Genomic DNA, 6,021 nt, shown 5'->3' on the forward strand with positions numbered 1-6,021 from the left:
TATCGACCCCAAAAGGATGAAAGGCAAAGTCGACCTCAGCCGAATTTGAACTCGGAATGTAACAGCAGACGAAATACAGATACGTATTTCGCCCGGCGTGCTAACGTTTCAACCAGCTCGCCGCCTTAAAGAGTGAGGGCAAATACCTCACTATCATTACATACACACTGATATCCTGGCTCCTTCTTACCCACTGCTTTATTACAGTGGATTACATCCTTTATCTTCACATCACTTAACATTCACAAACCTCTTACTTTGGGCTTCCCTCCATACTACATCCAACTACCTGATAATGTTTGTTCTTCCCCTCTTTCTTTCATTCCATTCCAGTCTGGTCTTTAGCTTTATGACACTTAACTGTACCACTACACTACTTTTCATCTGGAGGATACTCTGCTGTGGAGCTCCAGATCTAGCTTGAGGCTCACAGCTAAGGGCTCTTGTAAAAATTCTCCTCTATGTTATGGGTTCTTGTCTTATTTCTTGTCAATGATAATTCTCCTTTCTTGTTATAAGTCCCTATCTCTCACTCTTTTGTAAGTGCCCCACCTGACTCTCCCTCCTTGATATGTGCCCTTCGATCTCCCACTTCTTGTTATAGCCCCTATACCTCTCCTTCTTTGTTATAGGTCCCTATCTCTTCCTCCATATTATAACCTCTATCATTCCTTCCTTGTCATAGGTCCCTACTTCTCACTCCTAGGTATATGTCCAGTTCTCTCTCTTTCTCCCCCCTCTCTCTCTGTTATAGCTCTCTATTTCTTACAGTCCCTTATCTCTTACTACTTGTTATACATATAATCTATGGCTTTTTTGATCCAACATTTGGCTAAATGATTTTTAACATCCATACTTGCCTTCTGCAAATTGTCTTGTCATCAATCCCATCTCGGATCTTTTTGGTTTGAGTGGCAGTTTTTTCTAGCGGTGTCATATGAAATTGTCACCCATAATTATGACCCTAGTATCAATCTATTGCATTTCAATCTCTTTTAGGGTTAGGGTTAGTTAGGGTTAGGTGGGGTATCTTTTTTTCTTCACAAATGTAAATAAACCCAATCTGTTTCTTAAACGAGGGACATATTCCTACGGCACAGAATGTTTTTTTTACCTCAATAGACGTCAGTGATTGGTTGAAATTGCAGAAATTGAAGGAAAAAAAAACAACAAATATCTTACAAACAATAGAATTTTCTCAATAAAGCCAAGCGAAAAAGATGTTTTATAAACACATTCTACCAGTATAAGAAGTTAAAAATTTTTTAGTTACCTAGAAATTATGTTAAAACCTGCCATTCAAACCGAAAAGATCCTCCATCCCTATTAACTCTGGTGTACCCTAGGGCTTAATTTTGTCCATCCCCTCTCTTCCTTGACCCCACATCCAACAACATGCACACTTATGCAATTGATAAATACCTTTTATTCTACCTCTGACTTTTTTAACCCTGCATCATTCACACACAACTTTAAGTACCACACATAAAATCAACATTGTCTCTAGAGACAGAGGTATCAAGAACATCCACCAGCGGAACCAATGTTGTCTCTTTGAAAAATAACAACAACAAATCAATCTGGCTTTCTATTGTGTAGTAAACTCTCTGACAGACGTTCTTGCTGACTGACTGTCTAGTATATTCTCTGAATCTCTTCCACTATTTTCGTCACTTATACACACACTTATGCACCCGCATTCACAAAAAATCACATGCACACACACTCCTCAATACATTTTCTCTCAGTAGCCTATCTTCTCTCATCCCCCACTGTCTCTCTCTACACCCTCTCCATCCCTCCCTTCCATCCATCTGTTCTTTCTCCTTCTTTCCTCTACACCTTAACCCTCTTTCCCTCCCTCCCTCTTTTTCTCTCTCTGTTTCTCTCTGACTCATTTGCTTCAGATGCCATGGTTGTCCATAGCAACAAGTTTATTCCTCATTGATTCCTGATTGATTGTATTTCTCCATAGCGTGGAGTACTGGGCTGGAGTGACTATCTTTTTCGTTTTATTTAATTGCAGAAGTAAGTTGGAAATTTTTTATTTTTATAATTATTTAAACATTTTTTGATGGATGTGGATGGTGGTGGTGGTGGTGGTGATGGTGGTATTGTCCACTTACCTCAGGGGCAAAAGTACTGTTATGAGTTCATAAACTGTACAAGTCATGGTGGAAGAGGAGATACAGGATGTGGGACCACTTGCGTATATGATGTTTTCCTTTCATGGCTGATAACATTGAAGGGTCAGTAATAAGGACCTGTTGATATTTACTCTTACTCTTACTCTTTTACTTGTTTCAGTCATCTGACTGCGGCCATGGCGGAGCACTGCCTTTAGTCGAGCAAATCGACCCTGGGACTTATTCTTTGTAAGCCCAGTACTTATTCTATCGGTCTCTTTTGCCGAACCGCTAAGTGACGGGGACGTAAACACACCAGCATCGGTTGTCAAGCATTGCTAGGGGGACAAACACGGACACACAAACACATACACACATACATATATATATACATATATACGACAGGCTTCTTTCAGTTTCCGTCTACCAAATCCACTCACAAGGCATTGGTCGGCCCGGGGCAATAGCAGAAGACACTTGCCCAAGATGCCACGCAGTAGGAATGAACCTGGAACCATGTGGTTGGTTAGCAAGCTACTTACCACACAGCCACTCCTGCGCCTATATATATATGTTTCAGGTAAAATATCATTATCACCATCGTCATCACAATTATCATAACCACTACCATTACTGTCATTACCATCATTATCACCACCATTACCCTCATGATCATTCACATCAGCATCACCACCATCATCACCATCAACCTCACCATTATTATTGTCGATTAACGGAAACACAAGGGTGTCACACTTGTAGTTTCTCAGTGCAAATCCCAATGAAATAAGCTTTGTCTTTGATATCTATGAGCTCAATGGAAGAAGTGAAGTACCAGTAATTCACTGGTATCACTAAACTTAATAGACTATAATCTTATTTCCAGTATCATAGATTGTTATCAAATCAGCATCTGTTAGTTAAATTGAATGCCAACATCCGAAGCATGAACTGATAAAAAAAGATACTGGTAATCTTTTGGTTGATTGTGAGTTAAATAGTCATTTACAACATATACAGATAAAACAGTCTTTATCTTGTTTAAATTTATTTTGTCATTACAATAATCAGGCACCCATTTTAATGGAGATTACTTTTATTACAAATTTAGTCTGTAGGAAAAATCCATGCTCGTGGTTTTTACAGGGTTTCCAAGACCAATGACCTCTGTAGGAAGGAGCTCTCTCCATTATTATCTTTAGTCTTCCAATACCAATGACATTTGTCAGAAGGCGCTGTCTCCATAACATTCACATGTCCTCCAAGGCCAATAAGTTCTGTTGGATGAGCCCGTTTCCATGATCTTACAGGTCATAATGACCTACACAGTTGCTCCAAATCAGTGAGATCTATAAGAAGGGCTTGCTCCTATGCCCTTCACAGATCTTCCAAAATCCATAATGTCTGTAAGAATGGGAAGTTCCCATGACCTTTACTGATTGTCCAAGACCAGAGAAGTCTTTAGAAAGGGTCTCTCCTCCTGACCCAACAGTTACTCCAACACCAGTGAAGCTTATGCAGCGGTTTTAGGGGTTCCTGAGAGAACAGGACCCTTGGTTGCTTCTTGACCTCAGGTTGTCTGTGATGAACACAGAATTTCTTACCTCTCACCACATGAATATGTAGCTAAACAATTCTTAGCCCCAAACAACATACATATATGACTCTTCACTGGTAATGAGTGATGCAGCCTCAGGTATGTAACTTTTGTGAGCAATGTAATGTTTAGGTATGAATGCAATGTACATGTATAAATAAATGGTCTAATAAAAAAATCAAAAATGGACTTGGTTTTATATGAGAAGCAACACACAGCTAAATTCAGCCAAACAAAATAATCTTCCATTTTGTAACCAAGCTACAATGTTATAATCTTCCATTTTGTAACCAAGTTACAATGTTATTGAACTCTTGGTTTGTCTTGTAAGTATAAGACAAGCTCTTACATCTGACATACAAACATCAACATGATAGTCAAATAAGTCATTGAAAAGTTTTGCATCTCATGTATATTAGAACTTGTAGTTTTGTACTTTGGACAGACAGGTTAAGTTCTATCCTTTGGTGATTGGCCTATGTCTGGTATGACAATACCACTGTAGTGCATACATTACTACAAACACTTATTGTATACCTTCATTGACTGATCCATCCAGTCCTTCAACACAGAATAAACCCCAAAACATAAAATATGACCAGATAGTGATGCCCTATAAGTGCAAAAACATTCCATTCAAGACAATGGATCCATAATTATAGCACTCTGTTGGTTATGATGATGAGGGTTCCAGTCGATCCAATCAACGGAACAGTCTGCTTGTGAAATTAACGGGCAAGTGGCTGAGCACTCCACAGACACAAGTGCCCTTAACGTAGTTCTCAAGGAGATTCAGTGTGACACAGAGTGTGACAAGGCTGGCCCTTTGAAATACAGATACAATAGAAACAGGAAGAAAGAGTGAGAGAAAGTTGTGGTGAAAGAATACTACAGGGTTCATCACCATCTCCTGCAGGAGCCTCATGGAGCTTTAGGTGTTTTCACTCAATAAACACTCACAACGCCTGGTCCAGGAACCGAAACTGCGATCCTATGATCGTAGGTCTGCTGCCCTAACCATTGGGCCATTGCGTCTCCATGGATCCATAATAACCACTTAAAAGAATAGCCTATATGCCCAAACCTTTGTTTCTTTACCAACTACCGTCAATAGCTTTAACAAGGGAACATAATTAAATCTATATCACCCACCAATTAATATTTGTTGGGAGAAGGCAGTGAGATGGCAGAATCATTAGCACGCAAGGCAAAATGCTTAGCAGCATTCCATCTGTCTTTACGTTCTGAGTTCAAAATCCACCAAGGTCAACTTTGCCTTTCATCCTTTCAGGGTCAATAAAATAAGTATCAGTCAAGTATTGGGGTTGATGTAATCAACTTATCCCAACTCCCGAACTTACTGGTCTTGGGCCAAAATTTGAAACTAATATTTGTAAGGGGGAAAATAATTGTTTTTAAAAATGTTTTTTCTTTTTAACACCAATTAGACATAGTTATTTCTACAAATGAATTTTTTAACCAAATGGTAGATTAAAATATATGGCATTTTATATGATTGTCATAGTAGCAAATTTGCAGTGAGATCCACTTGTGCATGTATACAGTGACAGTTACGTATATGTGTGTATGTGTGTGTGTGTATGTGTGTGTGTGTGTGTGTGTGTGTGTGTGTGTGTGCATGCACGATATAGAAATAGGGAGAAGAAAGAATTTCATTAACAGATTGTTATATGGATAAATGGATGATGGCTGGGATAAAATGTAAGGACTAGAAAAAAGAATGAGTCAGAGGTATATTGGATAGGGATTGAGAGAGAGAGAGAGAGAGAGAGAGAGAGAGAGAGAGAAAGGACACAGATGGAGAGAGAGTGGAGAGAGGAAGGAAAGGAGAAGGTAGGAAGGAGGTAGAGAATAGGAAGGAGAGAAAAAGAGAGTGAAGAAGGGAGAGAGAGAGGGACTGGACAAGGGAAAGAGAGTGGGTAAGTGAGAGAGAGAGATGGAGGAGACATTAGTATGGGATAATACAAGCAATTTTAACAAGCAGCAAAAATAACATCAAACAACAATAATAACAATAACAGCAACAATATTAACAGCATCAGCAGAAATAACAACAACCACAATTACAGCATTAACAACAACCACAACAATACCAACAATAACAACAAAAACAACAATATCAATAAGACCTCATTATAATAATAATGATTTCAAATTTTGGCACAAGGCCAGTAATTTCAGGGAGGGATAAATCAATTACATTGACCCCAGTGTTCAGCTGGTACTTACTTTATTGATCCTGAAAGGATGAAAAGCAAAATCAACTTCGGCAGGATT

General features: G+C 38.9%; 1 protein-coding gene across 1 annotated transcript in view; it reads left to right on the top strand.

Moving 5' to 3' along the window:
* The first annotated feature begins 1,909 nt into the window (after nt 1-1,909).
* The window catches only part of LOC118764511, a 66,040-nt gene continuing 61,928 nt past the window's right edge, over nt 1,910-6,021 (top strand). The window contains exon 1 of the transcript XR_005000322.1: nt 1,910-2,028. The gene's annotated coding sequence lies outside the window, so the exon portion shown is untranslated. The remainder of the gene's footprint in view (nt 2,029-6,021) is intronic.

Source organism: Octopus sinensis, linkage group LG8, assembly GCF_006345805.1.
Source record: "Octopus sinensis linkage group LG8, ASM634580v1, whole genome shotgun sequence".
NCBI classification, from domain to species: domain Eukaryota; kingdom Metazoa; phylum Mollusca; class Cephalopoda; order Octopoda; family Octopodidae; genus Octopus; species Octopus sinensis.